This window comes from Ictidomys tridecemlineatus, chromosome 7 (assembly GCF_052094955.1).
Source record: "Ictidomys tridecemlineatus isolate mIctTri1 chromosome 7, mIctTri1.hap1, whole genome shotgun sequence".
In the NCBI taxonomy this organism is placed as follows: Eukaryota; Metazoa; Chordata; class Mammalia; order Rodentia; family Sciuridae; genus Ictidomys; species Ictidomys tridecemlineatus.
Genome location: NC_135483.1, coordinates 154,382,467 through 154,400,104, shown reverse-complemented (window position 1 = coordinate 154,400,104; position 17,638 = coordinate 154,382,467). Strand labels below are relative to the sequence as shown.

The window sequence follows — 17,638 nt, the reverse complement described above, 5'->3', positions numbered from 1 at the left end:
CTCAAAGAAAAAGAGGCATCAGGGCAGATCAGGAAGAATATTGTCTAGGGAAAAAACAAACTGTGAATTCTATAATTACACATTCCAGGTATAATTGCAGGTCCGAACCTGTTCACCAAGAACATATTTTAACCTTGTAAGATTTTTGAGATCATTAAGTGTGAACACAAATGCAAAGGGTCTTTTATAGCATGATAGGTATAAGTGCTTCATAACTGGAAGCCATAAAAATTAGCATTAATTTATGAGCAATGAAGTCACATTTGAATTCATATTCTCTGAACAATATGCGAGGGGAGACACATCCTTAACAAAATCTAAATCAACAAGTTTTCCTGTACACAATGAGAGAGCTCGAATTTCATGCACAACTAAAATTTACTGGGATTTTCTGTAACAAGGATGTTTCACACAAAGATTGAAGCCTCTAAATTTCTTTCTAGATATTGATGCTAAGCCCACTTCAATCTCAAAAGATTATGCAGTCACTGTAAAAATAAGATCAAAAATAAACTATTATTTCCACTTTTATGTATTTTGAAGCACTTGTTGAGTCAAATGCTAAACAAAGTTCTAAAAGCACAAAAGACATTGAAAATAACCCTTCAAGCCACTCTGGTTTCATAAAAGAAATGCACAAAATGAGCAGCAATGTGATACACAAATTGCTACAGCAAGTCAGAGGGATGGTACCCGGACCAAATTGCAAAAAAAAACTTTTTTTTTTTTTTTTTGCAAAAAAAATTTTGAAAGGGTTTTTAGAAGAAGTGATTCTGAGCAGAATCCTAGCTGAATGATCAAGAGGAGTTAACCAGAAAGTAAAAAGGGTCATACATGCCCAGAAATTCTTTGCAGATGAGGAGGAAATAGTATCTGCAAAGATCCAGTGGAGAGTTTAAGGAGGACATTTCTGAGAAACAGCAAGGTTAAGAAAGAATAGGGTCACAAAAGCCCCAAGAAAGGAGCATTTTAAAGAAGGGGCTGTTCCTAACCCCTTCCAAGAGTGCTAAAACTGCAAATGATTAATTTCCCTTACTTAGTCTATTTTCCCCAAAAAGAGAAAGAATTTATTCAATTAATTATCCCAAGACCTTTCTAGTCTGGCACTAATCCCCAGTTTGTTGTCAAAAATTATATTTTAAAATAAATGCAGATGGCGTTAAATATTATATTTTCATCAAAGCTCAGACTCGTGTTTCTTTTTAAATTCCTTTATATTAGCAACTTTCCTGAAAGTAATTGTACCTTGTCTTTCTCTGTGCATGCAATGCCTTCGAGTCACCTTTCTTTGGCAATTTTCTCTAATTCCTCCAAGCAACATTTTTCATTTCCTCCCATAAAGTGACAGCACTTTCTACATTACTTCTATTACAGCTCTTAGCAAATTGCCTTTTAATAAGTTTCTTTCTTGCTAACTAAGCTTCTGGAGGGAAGGTTTGATCTTTGCATCCCAAACATGATATCCCTCCCATAAACTTTTTTTAATTTTAGAACAGCTTTAGAATTACAGAAAAGTTGCCAAGGCAGTACAGATCCCTGTGGAACCTTTTGAAATTCAGATTTAGAGATGGAAGGTCAGGGGTAAGTCTCAATGTTATGGATTCCTAATAAGTTTCAACCTCATGCAAAGGCTGCTGGACCGTGGTCCCCAGTTTTGACAAGTGCCAGACACCCTAGGGGAAAGTTCTCAGTCCTGGTTACAAATTGTAATCACCTAGATATTTTTTTTTCTTTGTTTTTAAATTCCAATGCCTAGGCCCCATCTCCTGGGGTTCCTGTTTAATTAATCTGTCATAGATCCAGTAATCTATATTTCATTAAAAAGTCTTCAGGTGATTTCACTGTGCATCCAGAGTCAAAAACTCACTTGCCCTAATTCAATGGACTCTCATATCCTAGCAGGCTCCCAATTTCCTCCTTTGTACAACAGAAATAATAAATATCTGAGAAGTGGTTTGGGGACTAAATGAGAGAATGAAAGTAAAACACAAAATGCAGTGCCCACTACATTCTTTGTGCTTAAAAATATTCATTTAAGATTTTTTTTTTTTTAGTCATTTTCCTAAACTGTCTTCCCAGGGTTAGACTGCTCTCAGATCCCCAGCTGTCAAGAGAACACTTGAAAAGGTCAAAGTTCAGTGCTAGGGTGGAGTCACTATAGAAATTCCCAAGTCTTTAGGGAATGCAGTTGAAGCATCCTTTGATTGATTCAACAGACCCTGCAGCTGAGACTCAACTAGAGGGAGTCCCTGCCGGTGTAGGACAGAAACTGCTTTGTATGGGACTGTCCAAAGTGTGGCTACTTAGTTCTAAGCTGCTTTTCATAGAACAATGAGTGATCACATCTGCACTGCAGCTGGTCTTGAGGAGAAATCTCCAAGACTGATCTGGTTTTAAGCTGCTCTTCACAGGCTTAAGGGCAAAGCTCCTAACAAAATTCAAACAGGGGTCATATTGTCATCGAATTCAGTAAGAGGGCTCTAGCAATTGTAAAATAACATACTTTTAGATGGACTTCTTCCAACATACAACCTTTCTCCAACCCTAAGGAGGAAGTGATTTAAATTTTTAACAGCTTCTGAATGTTAAAGAGTTACCTCATCTTTATTTTCCTTGAACCTACAGTTAGGAGATTCTCAGGATAATTTGAAAAGACAGAGCTTATACATTAAAAGATGCCATTCATAATTACTACCTTCTTTGAATTTAAAAAAAAAAAAAAGAAGAACAAATACAAGGATAATTAATTCTGGCTTGACCTAAAGCAGTTAGCAGCTCTGCATCTTTGTCCATGATATTTTCACCTGCTGGGGAAAAAAAAAAAAAAAAAAAAAAAAAAAAGCAGCAGTAATGCTACTTACAGCCCCTTCAAAGCCCCTAAACTTTTGCCTCTGACATTTTATAACATCAGAATAGTGTTCTGATTGGTCTCACCATCTCCAGCTGAACTCCCCTACCCCAACTATTTGCCACACTATTGCCACAATATAAAACTGATCAGATTACTTAAATTCCCAAATTCTTTAAAATGGTATAGAAATTTCTCCAAGATTTGAACATTCAAGAAATGGAACAATGTGGCTGGAGTTGTGGTTCAGTAGTAGAGCACTTGCCTAGCCTGTGTGAGGCCCTGGGTTCAATTCTTAGGCCCACATATAAATAAATGAATAAAATAAAAGTCCAGAAGCATCAAAGAAAGAAAGAAAGAGAATAATTATACAAGTTATTTTATGACTGAATTTTTCTTTCTACAATATTTTGTGGTGAGTTATAATAACCACTTACATTTTTTGATTATATGAAATGTTTGTTAAAAATGTAAATTGCTGGATTCCATCCCTGGTCTTTGGATAAGGAGTCCTAGAATATTCATCTTAACCCTCTAAGTGACTCTTACACACAATAAACTTTGAGAGTCACTAACCACAGATAATGTTTTCAGAACATTATGGTACAACAGTCAAAAATTGGAGGTTTCAATTATGTTTATTTTGGCTGGACAAAAGAAAGCATAAGAGCAGTTATAAAATGGAATGTGTTATCATTGCAGCTGAAGAGACTCTGGCCTCTGCAAATAGATCTTGAATAACTAGTCTCAGGGATGTGGTAGTCGTTTTGTATCAAGAAAGGGGACCAAGGAGATCATTTCTAGGGTCTAACTCAGCTGTAGAATCGTAAGACTGTATAATTAAAGAAGGCTAAGGCTAAATTATATTTCGGAGACAAAAAAAAAAAAAAAGAAGTGTTACCTGGAAGAAGAATTATGAAACTGGCTGGATTTGTTTTTAGGGAGTAGTTTATTGGTAAGGCAGTTCTCAGAGCCAACCAAAACCTTAATTAATTGAAATCTTTTTTCTAGAAAAGATTAGCAATAAACTGGGCTTTTTGTTTGTTTGTCTTTATTTTTGCTTTTTTTTAAAGGGTTTTTAACTAATCATTCTGTGGTCAAATTGTCTTGGAACAGAGTGAAAGGACCCGACAGCTTTGGCATTCCTGGCCCACTGTGACCAGGCTAAGGGACAGGGTCTCTGGAACTATGTAAATACCAGATATCAAATTTAACTTTTCATTTTCAAACTAAGAAGAGGAAGCCCAGAGAAGTGTGCTATAAATTCACATGGTTAGTTAGTGACAAAATAACTATCTTAGAAATCTACACTTGGACACCTAATCTGGTACTTGGGTAATAAAGATTCCTTTAATATTACAAATTGCTTTTGAATCAAAATCCTAAAAAGTTAGAGAATCAAAGAAAGTCCAAATATGAGAAAGTTTCATATAATAAATGTACCACATTGTAAACAAACAGCTTGACATAACTGCATTTAAAAAGTAGATTGACATTTCAAGGATAGCTACAATAATGCCCCTTATGTTCTCAGAGTTATAATTTAATTCTGTTTGGCAGGAAAATCAGTGATTACTCTTACTTTCTGACATTTTAAATAAAGATGCCTTCCAAAAAGGAAAATAATATTTTTAAACATATATCTTGTGCTATACATACTTTACATTTTTATATATGTGTGTGTGTGTGTGTAAAGTGTGTGTATATATATAGATAGATAGAGTTTACATAGACATGTCAGTATTTTAGTGGATATGTACATTTACAGATCCTTATGCTATAAATACATTAATGATGGAATATTGTAGTTTTTTATTTTTTATAAAATCTGACACATCTTATTAATGCTATTTTTAAAGACTGACTTAATTTATCAACCATATGTTTAACAAAAAACATTCTTTTTACAAATATCCAACTAAAGAGTTTGAGATTCAACAGCCTAAGTCATTTCAGTAAGTTCTGTAACTTTAAATACCATCTACATGTTGAATTATATCTCTAGCCTAGACATTTCTTCTGAACTGCCTATTCAATGAATATCAAACTTAGCAGGTCCAAAGTCAAATTCCTAATCTCTTCCAAACTCTTCCCCCAATGTTTTTGTTTGTTTTGGTTTTGTTTTGTTTGTACAGAGGATTGAACTCAGGGATGCTCTACCACTGAACCACTGAGCTACATCCCCAACTCTTTTTATTTTTTATTTTGAGACAGGGTCTTGCTAAATTGCAGAGTTTGGCCTTGAACTTGACATCCTACTGCCTCAGGCTCCTGAGTAACTGAAATTACAAACAGGTTCCACTACACAGGTTCTCTTCCTTTAATGCTTGTCCTCCTATCAGTTGCTACGGTTGACATAATTCTAGATTTCTCTGTTAACATTCTATATACATCAGCAAATCTTGTCCCCTTTGCAAAAATATATCCAATCACTCTTCACTATCTTTACTGCTACAATCACCATCGTCTTCCACCTTTGCTGCCATACAGATATTCTCCAAGCAGTAGTCCGACTGACACATTATACGTTTACCAACTTGCACTCTCACACTAAGTATATGCCCCAGAAAGGTACTTTAGCTCCTCCCACTTCATTCTTCTGGACCTATATGACTTAAATCCCTACTACTCTCCTACTTGCTTACTTCATTCCAGCCACCCAGTCCATCGGGCAGTGCATCCAAAACTCCATGAAAAAAAAAAAAAAAAGCTGCTGTTTTTCTCTGCAGAAAGTTCTCTCCCCACATATCTCCTTGGCTTTTTTCCTCACCCCCTTTGCACACCACTGATTATGCCAAACTACCATGGGAATATATACCTAGAGTAGCATCTATATCAGTCAGGGTCCTAGCCAATGGATGTTCCACTTAAAACTGGGCTCATTGGTGAAGAGAATTATGAAAGACTATCAGGGAGTGGAAAAGATGCCATAAAACTAAAAGGGAACCTAAGAGACAGTAATACCAGGGATACTGCCACCACCAGTCCTTAAGGAATATGAGGGAAGAAACATATTAGAAACCAGAGAAAGATCCAATAGGGAAGGCTACCTTGAGAAAACTAATGGTGATTGGAAGAGGGCAACAGGCAGCCTGAAGCACCTGCTAGAGAACAGACCTTAAAGAATGAGTACCCTAAGTTCATACTTCTCTCTCCCTCAGATCTTCCCCAGAAGACCTATCAATATAATTCATAATGGTTTCCTTGCTAAGGTAGAGAGTAGGATGGAGAGGGGGAGAACAGCACCTCATTCCATTTCTCCCTATCTTTCATACATAGTGAATTTCTTTTCCATAGCCCATATTGTTATCTGGCATCTTATGTTACCTTGTTTATTTGCTTGTTTCTGCCACGAGATTGTTTGTACCCTGAGCACATGGGCTTGTGTCTACTTGTGTGCAGTGATCTCCCTATCACCTAACACAGAACTGGCACACATTAGGCACTCAAACAATATTTGTTAAATGAATCAATCTTATATGATAGTGATTTTCCACTAAATTATTTTTTTAACATACAGTATAAACCATATTTCTTTGAGAAAAACTCCAACAACTCAGGGTAAGCCAGCAGGTGATTTGTGAATTGATTCATGTTTGACATACAGCCCAGATATTTCCAATTTTAAAAAATGGAAAAGAAAGTAATATATATGCTACATCCCAAGAGGTAAGGGAGTATTAAATGTTTAAATATCCATCTATATACCTGCATTCACCATAAATAAATCAAGCCAGATCTCTCATAGGGTACTTCATCTGGCAAGAATTCATTACAGAAAAACTCTTTGAGGAACAGGCATTAGGAGGACTTCTGATTTCCTGGATTTCTATCTAAAAGTATTAAGACATTTGGGGGAATCACTTTATATGTAGCAATCACAAATGCATTACTTCTTTTGTTTGAGCTTTCCAGACTACCCTGAAGTGGGCACAATTAAAGGAAAAGATAAAACAACAGACCAGAAGGGCAAACCTCTGTTTTACTTGTGAAAATTGAGGAACTCATCTTGGTGAGAACCTATTAGCAAGTAATATACTTGCTCATTCTATTAGCACCTTCTACACCACCCCAACAGGAAAGGGAAAAGAGCAATTAGCATAACGTATCTTTAGGAGAAACAGAAGACAACTCTGGATTTATCCCTAGAAAAGATCCTTCACACCCACTCCCATTTCATGAAGAGAATAATCTTATTCCTTGGAGATCTCTGTCTTCATTTTCCTAGAAGGATGACAATAAATAAGACTGAGAGAAGATAAAAAGAGATGGAAGTAAATAGTTCAAGTTATGTGAGGTTTTTGAAATTTACACTAATCTTAACCACAGAAGCACAATTTCATAGACTCTAAAAGCAGTAGTGTGTATTTTCATCCAGTTACAAATCTTTTCTTCTGAAAGGAAGTAAGACACGTTAGTATAATTGCTCTCTAATTTAAGAAATAATCTTTGAGTTCCTCGGAGAAATCTATGTGCTATGGAGACCCCATTCCAAATGTTTCAGTTTAGGAGTCCATCCAGGTAATACAAATTTTTAATTTTATATAGTGAGGGTAGAGGAGACCTTTATGAAAATAAATTTCAAACCAGTACAAATTTAATTAATTTGATAATTATTAAAAACTTCATAGAATTCAGGATAACTGTATACATTTTCATATAATTATTAACATGTTTCTATACATTTTTTTCCTTTTTTGATGTTTTGTTTTCTTTTGTCTCATACTCCCTTATGTCTTCATATTTCAAATATGTTATACAATCTTCTATCAAATTGAAGATAATTCAATTCTTCCTATATTGGGGTCAGTAAAGATTCCTGTCTACACAGGTGCCTCCGATTCCAGGTGCTCTCAGATGCATGCATGTCACTAAATGACCTCTGATTACATACTTCAACTGATGGATCTGGATACAAAGGCTCATTAGGAAGCAGTAGTAAAGTTTGTGGGGACATTGCTTTATCAGAACCATAGAAAAAGCTTACATATCCAGTGAAGTAACTTCAAACAGAATAAATATTAAGACTAACTATATGGAATTGGTGATGTTCAATCATTTACAACTTCCAAAATTAATGCTTCATATGGTTCACACGACTTTATCTTCCTAAACCCAATGCATCCACCAGTTCAGCTCCCCGTTAGCTAGATTCTAACATTGTTCATGGCCACTCTAATACCACTTTGTATTTAGGGAAATCTAACAGAGAGGGGAGAAAGAATACAAAAGGACCACAATCTTTACTTGATTATGTTTATAACATCTTAACTGCAAGTTTACCCATGATCATGTAAACAAGGCCTAGGGACTTGGACACAACCTGAGAAGGTAAAGGGCCCTGCAGCTAAGGTCCATTAGTTTCTAGTAAATCTCATCTGCTATCTCAGTCCTGTCACTGAAAGTTTCATCCTCTGACTAGTCCATGGAAACATGAAAAATAAACATACCTCTCTTTTCTTCCAAAGAAATAGTTCCCACATGTTACAAATAAATGATTTCAAGTTTTATAATAACAGCAGAGTATAACCTTATTCATCTATTACTAGGTTCAAATAATGCTATCCAAATAATGAAAATTTCTAACAAAGAGTCCTCTGTGAGCACAGGAATCTCATCTCCCTATTATTCCTTAGGGTATTCATCAACTGCATGTTCTGTACACTAGGCACCTTGCCCTCACATGGGCCTTGTAAAACACTGCACCCTCTGATAAAAATGGTCTCAATGCAAAACATAAATGTGTGCTTTATCTGGAACCTGACACTGAGCTATTTGCTAACTGGCCCTACAGTAAAATAGCTTTTTGACCATATGGTTTTTAAATCTGACACAAAGCACCACACAGAGAACAGAGTTCAGTTAGAGCCCTCCACCCATTTTAATAACAATCTTTTTTTTTTTTTTCCTTTCCTGGTTTTCCAGATAAGTCTCTCCACTGCACACTAATGCCTTACACAGGCAGATTGTTTATGGGCTGAATTCTGCTGAATCAGCAGCACAGGCCAGGGGAACTCTGCTGAGTATACGCAAAGGCCACCATCTGTTGGAGAGCTTCTAGGAACAGTGTCATCAGCATGAAACACAGTGTCAGCCCTAATAACTACAGGATTGCCTTGGAAGCTAAAGCCAATGACAGAAACTTACTCCAGAAGGTCATTAATATCTAGCTTCTTTGCAATCATTTAGAACACTGCTACAGAAGGAGAATGAATCAAACTACATCAAGCATTCACTCTATATTTCAAAAATAATATAATCATCAAATATAATCAACACAGACTTTAGATTCAGATTGGACAGAACCTCATCTATACCACTCACTAGGTGAGATGCTGATAAGAATAATAGGAACAATACCAATAAGGCTTTCATTTATTTAGGGGCTACTATGTACCAGAATGTACCTTTTAAGTCATAAATCTTCATTCCCACATCAATGCAATAATGAAGATCTTATTATCTAAAAGGCAAACTATTTCAATCTCTCTCATTTTTTCAATCTATAAAAAAAGAGTAATTTCATTTATTTTTTCAAGATTTTAGTGAAAAGTTAGTATAATATAAAGTATTGAGCATTTAATAATACATGCATGAATTAATAAAACATTCATTTATTAAAGTATCATTAAACTCTTAAAGAATATACAGATAGTATATTTAATGACATATTAGATTTGCACTCAATACATACAGCAAAAGTTTAGAAAACCTCAAAAATTTCTTCAGATGAGCTATGACACTGCCTTGCTGATTTCACAGATTTAAGAAACAGGCTAACAAAAATGAAGCACAACAGTTTAGTGGAGTGCCTCATCTTTAAATCAGTCAGCATGTATTAAAAACCCACTCTAGTGTGATAGAAAACTGCTACAAAAGGAAAACACAGCCCTTCTGGAGCTGTATTTTATCATACAGAGCATATACGGCTACTGCACTATTTTGTCATCCAGAACAAGGCATCTAAGATCACAATGAAAGGAGTGGGAAAATAAAGCATTAGCTTAGAAAAAGCATTAGTCATAGATCCGGAAATCAAGGATTGTGGTGAGTTGAGCCGGGTACAGTATACAATTCTCAGACTAAAATCCATCTTCAGCATAAAACTGGTGTCCACATGTCAAGCGTCAAGGTTAGCTGGTAGTTCTACCCCTATGGAGAGAGATTACCACTCTCTCCATACTCCACACTTCTGTTTATCCCCTACCTTCTTAGACAAAATACCTCAAAGGTAGACAGGATAAAGAACCAAGAGAAGCTTGAGAATATACTGGCTGCAGCATCACATAAGTTTTTGGGGATCATAGAAATTAACAAATAATTGCCACTAAGATAAAAATTACAAAGAATAGAAAAGTAAATTTACCTGAATGTTCTTTTATCGCCACCCAATTCAAAATAAAATGTCTTACTTAAATCAGAAATATGGACATCTAGAAACAAAGAAGATAAGAAGGCTTACCAGGAAAAAAAGATACCCTCATATGGGGGGGAAATATACACATATACACATGTATATGCATACCTACATACATAATTAAAAATATATTACTTACACATGCACACACATTGAGAGAAAAAAATAATAGAGTAAATGAGGTAAGATCTAAACATTAGGTTAATGTAGGTAAATAATATCCTACTAGCAAATTTATGCTAGTGATACAATTATTTCCAAATAAAGTTATAAAAAGAAAGCTGTCAAAAAATTCCATAAAATAAAGTGAAAAACAAGTAAACTTTCTAGTATTCTGTCCCCTTAAAATTCAAGAAAGCTTACTGTAATAATTGCTATTGTATTTTTCAGGAGGAAAACTCAAAATCTTAGTTATAGTCCATGAAAAATACTGGGTCAGTCTACAAAACTGAGGGTTTTATTTTATATGACTCATATGAACAAATATGAATCTCTGACAAAAACAACAAAGAGACTCAAACTTAAAATAATTCTAGTTAACCAGACATAACACAAGAATGAATAAGACTTGAAGTAATAATAGCTAAATTATAATTTGTTCTCTTTTTAATGACTCCATTATATTCACAGGTGCCAGTCTGAAATACAAACAGGGATTACATTGCCCTCTCCAAGAGGACTACCAAGTACTACCATGGTCTCATATATTTCTGGCAAATATGAATGCCTCATATTTTTTAATTAATTTTTTATTTATATATGATAGCAGAATGTATTACAATTCTTATTACACTTATAGAGCACAATTGTTCATATCTCTGGTTGTATACAAAGTATATTCACACCAATTTATGTCTTCATACATGTACTTTGGATAATAATGACCATTACATTCCACCATCATTTCTAACCCCATGCCCCTTCCATTCCCCTCCAACCTCTCTGCCCTATCTAGAATTCATCTTGAATGCCAAGTTAGAGAACATGCTTCAATATTATGAAAAGATGTCCAAATGTCTGCAGAGAGTTTTGGGAAATACAGATTAATAAAAATTTCTCCACGCAGATTTCAGTAGTTTAAAAATGGGTCAACCTTTCCTAAAAGGAATCAAAATTTAAATTGCTGAAATAATTAAGCTCAATTATAAACCTAAGAGTTCTTTACTCACTATATTCAATGTGCTAAAAATTTGACTTTGGCATCTATAAGGAAGAGAAAAATTCTCATGTGTCATTTGAATTCATCTGGAAGAGGAAGCCCTGAAAATTGTGTTGGCACTTTATATGTTCACTAAGCACTTATCATTAAGGGATAGGTTTCAGAATGCTCCCTTGAAAACAAGTTAGGGGTATCAGAGACTCTTTACAAATTTAGTTAAGAATATTAACATTCAGTCATTTACTCATTTAGTCCTGCGTAAATGCAAAAAAAAAAAAAAAAAAAAAAAAAATGCTGAGCATCATCCCAGACACTCTGGGCCATTGTAACATGAGGGTCCAGACTGAGGGCCTTCCTAAAGGTTGTCTTAAATTAAATCCTTATTTTTCTATTCCTGTCATTAATTCTTTGAACTAAATTTAAGATAAATATACCTGGCACTAAATTTTGTGATGTTATGCCTGTTACAAAGTTCTACTGAAAAGACAGGAAAGATATAAAAGTAACATTATTATTTTCAGGAGGATAATTTTATGACTCAATTATTATAAATGCTTTAGCAGAGTCTATTTTTGTTTTTGTTTTTCCTGTCTGGTAACTTTCTGCATAGAAGGTATGTCACAGGAAAGAAAGAGACTGGGATGCCTGACAATTTTCCCATGTCATAAGAGCAATTTCCCCCTCAAAAATTAGAAACTCATGTTACGATTCAGGAGTGACCCCAGCTAACCCTAAATGACTATTAGTAAATACAAACTTTAAAAAATAAGATATCAGTGAGAGTAAAAGCAGACTTCTTTTCCCCCCAACTTTGTACACACATGCACATGTGCAGGCACAGACACACACACACACACACACACACACATATACACACACACACACAGGATCTTCAGATTTCTCTTCAGTGGTACATTTTCCTGCAATTCCCACACACAAATTCCTTAAAGGAGTAGGGATTTTGAGAAGGAAGTGATTTCTCTGCAGGTGGAAAAAACATCGAGATTCTTCAGGATATTGTTTGAATAAATATTAAAATAACACTCTTTCATAAAAAAAGCAGTTATTTATCTTTCCAAAAATTGGTTACTTCCAAGTGCAACTTTCCAATGTGAGCACTAAAGTCTCCTGAATAGGAAAGAATTCATACCAGGACGTTGGCCTTGTTTGGGGCAAAGGAACAGATCAGAAAGCCGATAACACCTGACTTTATAGCTCATGACTTCCTCCAAGCTAAGACGGCCATCTGGCCATAAAACGCAAAATAAAATCACAAGAAACACAACAGTGATTCAGGAAAAAAGTGAGATATTACTCTTGTTTGTAGAGATTAAAAGAGAAGCTTCATTTAAGGGGAGAGGCAAATGGAAGTTGAACCTGGAAGGGAGCGCAGCCACTTACAAATGAATTCATATTAGTTTATGAAAAAAAGCAAAAGAGAAAACAGCAAAAGCAAAGGTAAAATCTTGTAAGGGTACAATGACCCAGTTGGTGTAGAGTGCCAGAGTCATGCCAACAGAAGGACAGGGCAAATGGTGAAGGAAACAGGGAGTCGGGATTAAGGGGTCTCTACAGAAGGTGGGATCATGAAGGCTTGGGCCAGGATGAAACACCACCAGAGAGGCAATGAATGAGAGTGAGAACACAGCAAAAGCTGGGAGAAAAGTCAAGAAAGAATTTCAAGTAACCAGACAAGAGGTATTGAAGGCCAAAACGAGGGCCAGGGAAGTAGTGGGAATGGAAATTGGCTGGCTCTAAGGTACCTCTCAGCCATCAAGTCTACAATTTTAAATAAATGTGACCTTTACGACAAAGAACTAAGTGATGGTAGCCTAAGAAACTTTAGTCCATATGCATTTCCAGAATAAAACTCCATGAAGCAGCTGAAATAACAAAAGGATTGCAGTGCTGTGAGAAACTGAGCAATAGCTACAGAAATACCAGGTAAAAGAATAGCTTTGAATTTGGATTATCATAAAGCACCCGGAATATTATCCCCAGACACATGTTACAAACTGCTTATAACGGCATTCCTGAGGAGATCAAGAATTAAACAAGCTGTAATCAGCTAAAACTCTCTCCTTGAAGTAAGCTATGACTGAAGTTTATGCCATAAGAATTGAGCAGAATGCAGAGGTCACAATGTCACTTCCTCCAGAATCCCACCCAAGAGCCAATGCCAAACTCCTCCCCATCCCCAAAAAAGAGTTCTAAGCCATCACTTATTATACTGTTACGGTCTAGGATGACTGATATTGAAAAGAGATCACTGTGTATAAAATTTGAAAATAATGAAGCAGAATAACTTTTAGTCACGTTCTGGAAAAGTCCTACTTAAAATCTGAAGCCTCTGCAAATCAGTTTTATAATGCACAAATTTGTTCTTCAATGCAGTGGAAGACAGTACTTTATATGACTGTAAGTGATTCCTAAATAACCTTTTAACTCTGTCACCCTTTTTCCTTTACTGTTCACTTTAAAGGATACTCAAAAACAAAATACAAGACCATGACATATTTCTCCCTTAAATATATTTAAGCTTTAAAAATGTTTACTTGAATATCACAAGTAACACTCAGATATTTTCTATGATCCAAGAAAGACTAAACATAAAAAAACCCTTTAGCATGATATGACACATAGGTTTTAGAATCACTAAACTTAGTGGTATAGATGTTATCAAAACATTACATTTTAGTAATTTTTTGCTTGCTCTCCAGTTTACAGTAAATTAGATCTATTACTTTAGCTAGGATTAGTATTAGTATTAAATATAATATTGATATCTAGAACATAATTTACATTGGTTTGAAAACAAAAAAGGCACTTCATCTTTGTATTGGATTTGCCATTTTTTAAATCTTTGGAAACAGGCTTAATTAGTTAAAAATAAAAATTAAGAAAGAAAATTAGAAATTACTTAATTAAGTATTAGTGTGCTGAGAACAGAGTAAATCAACATATTAAAATGAATGCAACACTTGACTTTTGCATTCAGATTTCACATCAAACAGAGTTGCATGTTAGTTCTGAAAAGGAAGTGATTTAACTACATGGTGGGGAAAGCTTGGGATAGGTAATTCTTTTAAAATAGTCCATAATAGAAATTTCTTTTAAAGTCAACAGGAAATTCATTAAACATGAATATATACTAAGGACGGAAATAAGAACATTAAGTATAAAAATACAGGAAACATTTTTTGAAGTAGCCTAAATTTCATTGTGAAGGACAGTATTGTTGTTACATGGGGAGAAGAATGCCAAAATTTTATATTTCAAAATTAAATGTTATCAGTAAATATTTCCTAAGTAAGATAGGGTTTGCATAATTAAAGAAATTTTCTTATGAAAGAAATCTGAATTTTGCAAATTTTAGATAAAATAATAAAATTTTAATTTATGTGTTTTCCATTTAAATTGAAGATTACTCACATCCAGATATTAGAGAATAAATGTTGGGGTATTATATGTGGGAAAAACCCATATATATCAGACTTCATGGTGCAGCATCTATTGTGTAAGTTCCACTTCTTTTGTTTTTTAACAAATGAAAAACATGTTTACATGCTGCTTTGCATTGGTCTAAACACATGTATTTTTTTTAAATGACCACAAGATAAAGTAATGAATGAACTTCTGTCAGACATAAGGAAAAAGATCTGATTTTTGCAATTTTGAGTTATAGATATTCATAAAGGATAAGACTTCATCAGCAAATATGTTTCTAAGTCTATGTCACACATATATGTGGATTGAAGGTATAATAATGTACTTAATGACAAGGTTAATCACACTTCAAAACATGTTATGAACTGGTTCAGGAATAGCTGCCTATTTTTTCATGGTCACAACTGGGGACATTGTGCTGGCATTTAGTGGGTGTTACAAAACACCCTTCAATGTACAAGACATCTCCTTCAACAACAAAGAATCACATGGTCCAAAATGTGGATACTGCTGATGATGAGAAACTCTGGGCTAAACTCACACCACAAAACATATAGAAAATGTGAGGCTTGAAGACAGGAAAAAAAAAAAAAAGGAAGGGTACAGTAAGTCAAATAAGATGGAGGACAAGATAAAAAAGAGATCAGAGTCAATAAAAGAAAAATCTAAATGATATTAAGTATTTGCTCTATAGTTAATATGAGAAATACAATACCAGATCATCCTGTACAAACATACAAAAAGTATGTGGGCAAAGTTTGCAAAATCTATCAAAGAAAACTGATTTCTAATGTTTTTAAGCTACATTTCTGGCTTGATAAACAAACTGATTTTACACAATTATTTTACACTCTTGTGGACACATTTCTCATTCCTCAGAAGTTCTGTGCAAAGAAAATACTAGAGTTAAGTGGGGAGACCAACTCTGGGCAGCAGTAGTAACTACTTGGGTAGATTTGACCCAATAAAAAAAATGATCTTCAGTTGTACAAGCAAATCTCTTTAATTCCAAAGAATGTTGATCTCCTCCAACACAAGATAAAAAAATATGCATTTTGATCCCATTTTTAACTTTTTAAAAACCTAATTTATTGTTTTCCATGTTTGGAAATAGTTAGAATTTTATGTTGGAAAATGTACACTAAAGTATTAACACTGGTTATCTCTAAGAAACCTGTGTGCGAGGGAGTCATGAAGAAAAACATTCATATTTGCTCTGACTTATAAGGGACTAAAACTTTATAATGGGGATGTATTCATGTGTAATAACTTTGATTTTTGCAAAGAATAGGTTTTTCCAAAGGCAGAATGCAAAAATTCTGCTATAGCCTATTAACATATAATACAAATATCTGGTTTTATGAGATAAAAATTGTTTAAGTATTGCAATAACAGCTTTAGTCATATTCCCAAGATGAATCATGCTAGATAATGAAATCTTATAGAATTTACTTCATAGATCAATTTTTATACAAAATAAATATCACCCACATGTTAAATGAAATACTGAACTGTATCTTTATACATGGAGTTTACCAAAAGAAAACAACAAATGAATATTATCTGCAATCATTGCTATGACTAGGATTTTATTGACACTTATTTTGATGCCTGTCTGAAGATTAATCAACTGATATATTAGGACATTTAGGACATTGTGAAGAGTTTAGAAATTATCCTAACATTTATGAAATATTTACACAAACTCTAAAATAAATTCCATACATGTTTACAACTTTCATGTGAATTACTCTAATTCATATATATTCTTATGTAACATACAGAAATAGTCAATGAACAATTAATTATTTGAGTTTTTTCCATTCTGCTTTTTTTAAAATTCTGATAAGGAATAATTACACTTTGGTAGATTTTAATTGATTTTCTTCATTTATTAACATGTCATTCATAGGACAAAAAAAAAAAAAACTAGAAGAAATTCAGTTATTTCACCCAACTAAAATTAGGCAGGTAACATAAAATTCTCTCACTCATTAACTAAGGTAATTTTCAATAAATAGCCAAGTAAAATTCTGGCTGATACTAAAGATTAGCTTCCCAAGGTATAAAAAATGAACAATGAAAAATTGGAAATGAAAAAGCTCAATCATAAACTCAATGTCCGAACAGAATTAATTTTATTCTTAGGAAAAAAGAGTCTTGTTCCAGCTAGTATCATTTTCCATGAAGTATGCACATACTACAATAGAGAAAAGAATAACATAAGCCTATTAATATAGTTAATAGCATATTTTAAATATATGGTGAATAGACACATTGTTATAAAATATATTGTGCGCTTAAGTCATATATGATTAGGCATATAGTATTACATATTTTAAATAAAATCTGTGTCCTTCCCAACTTTCCAAGGAGTGTTATCTATTAATATGACACCAACAAATGAATCAAAAACATGTGTACTCCTTCTCATACTGTAATAACAAGTGGCATTTTGCAACACAAAAAACATTTGACAGGTGGCACCCTAATGTGGAAAAATAAGCTTGAAATAAAAAATGTAAGAGATAGAAAAAAATAAGTCTAAGCAATTACTCCAACAGACAAAACATGTAAAACAAATTATTAGTAAGTTATGCTAAATATATTTCTTTCAGCTATCACCAATTCATAGAATTTGCTCCTCAAATCATCAAAAGACCCCCTGTCTAGATTACATTAACAGCATTTTACTTCCAAAATATTTTTTAAATGTATTTTTTTATTTCATTAAGCAGATAATTCCAGTTCAGTCTGAAAAGACCAT

The 17,638-nt window shown here is 34.0% G+C and overlaps 1 protein-coding gene across 14 annotated transcripts in view; it reads right to left on the bottom strand.

Annotated features, from left to right (window-relative positions):
• The window catches only part of Gulp1 (GULP PTB domain containing engulfment adaptor 1), a 270,215-nt gene that overhangs the window by 226,651 nt on the left and 25,926 nt on the right, over positions 1 to 17,638 (bottom strand). The gene's annotated exons all lie outside the window — the stretch shown is intronic.